The sequence below is a fragment of the Geospiza fortis genome, unplaced genomic scaffold (assembly GCF_000277835.1).
Source record: "Geospiza fortis unplaced genomic scaffold, GeoFor_1.0 scaffold744, whole genome shotgun sequence".
NCBI lineage: Eukaryota > Metazoa > Chordata > Aves > Passeriformes > Thraupidae > Geospiza > Geospiza fortis.
This window is the reverse complement of record NW_005054617.1, coordinates 76750-80152: the sequence shown is the minus strand read 5'-3', so window position 1 is coordinate 80152 and position 3403 is coordinate 76750.

Here is a 3403-nt window from a genome sequence, read left to right as displayed (position 1 = left end):
TCGGGTCCAGGCGGGGCTGGGGATGTTTTGTTACCCTCAGGCTCTGCCCCAGCCGCCAGGGATGGTCCCTGCTCTGCCCTTCTCCTCCCGCAGGAGCTCCATCGCACCTGCCCCAGCTCTGAATTTAACAGAAGTATCTCCATATCGTCCTGCTTTGATCTCCGAAAGAGCAAATTTGGAGGGTGATAATCTGCATCCGTGCCTTGGTTTGGCCGTCCGCGGTACGGTCCTTGTGGATTTCATTCACAGAATGAGTCAGGCAGGGCCATAAATATTCACCGTGACTTCTGCCACATGGTCTGAGCAGCTCAAACCCCTTCTTCCTCAATTCCCGGATACTTTTTGGGGAAGGTGAGGGCTGGAAAGCCAAATCTTCAGTGTGGAGGGGCTGTGGTGGACACAGGGGCTGGGGCGATGTTGAACACCCATGGCTTTTCTGGGCGCTGGCACCAGCCAAGGGCTGGCTGTGCCAGGTGGGAGAGCCCAGCACTTCCACATTTCAGGCTCCTGGGGGCTGAAATAATTTGAAATAATTTGAAGCTGAAATTTCAGACTTCTCACAACATCCACGCCCCGACTCTGGCATCCTCACCTGCACTCTCCCATAACATGCATAAAGAAGATCTCCACTCAGTTTTCAGGTTAAAATTTTCAGCATCGCCTCTGATAAATGATTTTAAATTCAGCCCCAATGCAGTATAACATAGAAAATGCCATTTTAGTGAATTTAAAAATTTTATTCCACTTTCTAATGATATTTTTTTTCATTAAGCATCTAATCACATCCTAGCATTTCTCATCAGCAAGGCTCAAGGTGCTTTACAAAAGAAGGAAAAGTATGATTATTTCAATTATCCTTATTAAGGCTTAGGTTTTGGGCAGCTTTTGCAGATAATACAGGCCATAAATAATTAAAAGTACAATCTAATTAGGAGAAATCCCCAGTTGTAAACTGAAGTGCCACACTGAAGAAGGCAGTGTGTTGCAAGGCATGGCCTTGTAACCTAATCTCCCTGATCAGAACAGTATCCCATTAACCCACAAATCTCCCCTCTCCTGACCTGGGTGCCCCTAGGACAGGTAATTCCATGTGCAGGATCCAAGGGAGGGAGTCTCAGTGACCAAAAAGCAGCTTGGAGAGTGTTCTACTGAAGTTCCTTGGCATTTGAATAAAGGTCTTGTGTTTACCAAAATATCCAGCCTGAGCTGAGCAGGGTTGGGCATAGAACTGATGGAGTATTTTAGCAGAAATAGGGTTCAGAAATAAGCATTGCTCAAACTGGAGTCCAGAAGATACAAAAAAAAGGTTGTGGCCTGGATCCAGTTCATCCACGTCCTAAATAGAATTCTCACCTGAAACTTGCTCTGAGCTCTTTGTCAGATTTCAAAAGTTGGACATGGGCTTTTCTGTTTGGGAATTTAGTTTGCTTGTGCTGAACCTGCTGTCCTGCTGGGGGCTGGCTCCATCAGGATCACTGTTTATCCACATAATACAGCAGCAGGACTATGTGGATGAAGTCCTTGTTCTCATTCCAAGTACCTGCTGTCACATCTGAGTTATTCTGTGGGAATGTTTTTGCTCTGATCTGTGCTTACCCAGCTCTCAGCAATGACCTAATTGCAACCTTCTCGTTAGGCAGAGAAATTTCTGAGTTTGGCTTTGCAGTTCACCTTCTCAGCAAGTAAATCTCTGCTCTGTAACACCACCCACCATCACCTGAGCCCAGTGTTCAGGAGGGATCATGAGGCTGATGGGGGCAGTGAGTGTCTCTACAACAGCTTCTCCCACCGAAGCATTGCCATTTCTAACTCGGAGCAGGTGTAGACCATGTAGCCAATGAAAATTCCTGAGCCTGGTGATCTCTAGCAGCTTTTTACCACTAAAGCAACTGCACCTGTGTTAGTCTGGTGTTGTGGAATTTCCTTGTAAATTGGTGATACAAGAGCAGCTACAAATAAAGCTGATAAAGCCCAGTCTGCCTTTCTGCCTAAGCCTGATGTGGCTTAATCTTGGCCAAGTTGGTGTAATTTTCAAATGTAACTCAAAGGGATGCTGATTGAAATGAATCCCAGAATTCCTCAGGGTCTTGGACAGACCTGTATCTTGATATATCTGTGTTGTAATTTCTTCATTTGTGTTGTGTTGTCAGTCTCACTGCTGGAAGCTCTGAGTAGTGAGGCATGGCTGGAGCTCCCAGGAATGCTGGTGCTACTGGGATGTGCTGCAGGGGAGGACCTGCAGAGATGAAGAAACTGGGAGTGCAGACATTTTGAGCAGCAGAATGAGGGAGGGTGAGAGGGAAAAATAGAAAAGTCAGGAATAAAAACTAAACCACCACCAGGGTTGTAGGTGATGATGGGTTCCCTGAGAACATTCTCGTGTGCTGCTGAGGAGAGGGAGAAGAGCTTTCCTGGAGAAGTGCATTTCCACACAATGAAGCCTTTAGTTTCTTCCCTTGCATATTTGTAGAGCACTCACATCCTTCCCTAAGTCCAGGAGAAATTCCCATTTCCTTTCATTTACCAGTGTTTGGAAGGAGATGAGGTGCTGTTGAGCTCCCTTATTAACTTCACCTGTGGGAAGCTCCATGTAAATCCCTGGATTTCCCAGTCTTGACACCCAGGAGGTGTTTGTGGAGTCGAACACAAGGTGGAGGTTCCTGCACAGGGAGGGTTTGATGCTGTCCCAGTCCTGTGACTCTTAATCCTGCCTTGCTTTGAAGCTCAGGAGTCTGCATTAATGATCAAGGGCCAGAGCTGAACACAGAATTCCTATGGCACAAAGGTAAAGGTGTGGGTAGGAATGTGGGAAGAAAATATTTAAGAGCCGCCTGGCATGTATAGTTAATAATATTAAAAAAGTAATCATGTTAATGTCATATAGGTGCTCAGGTTCTCAAGGCTTTGAGCACCTTCTCATCCCTTGTAGATCACTTGTCTCTGGCTGGATCCTGTCATGTGCACAATATTAAATTCCTTGAAGAGCAGAAAATTTCAGGTTTGAAAACTCTCATCCTTCTCTGCAGTGGGAAACTTGCTCTGCCCCCTTAGGCAGGAATGTCTGTTCCTCATGCAGTGTTTCAGAGCTGTGCTTGGCATTTGGCTGTCACTCTGTCCCACTCTGCCAAGTGTCAGTGATCCCTGAATGCTTAAAAAGTTCCTTGGGACTCTCAGCAAATGTGAAGCTCTTCTAAATTCGAGATCTGTCAGGAGCAGAATGCATTAGAACAATTATTCCTGACTTTGACTTACAACTATGTTAAAACTCACTTATTTTTACCACAGAGTGTGTTCTTTTTAGGGCTCTGAGCTGTTTCTCTAATTCAGGAGCTGTTCTTCCCAATTTTTACTTCATAAAAGGAAACAGTCAAAAGGGCTGTGTATCTCACTACACATAATATAC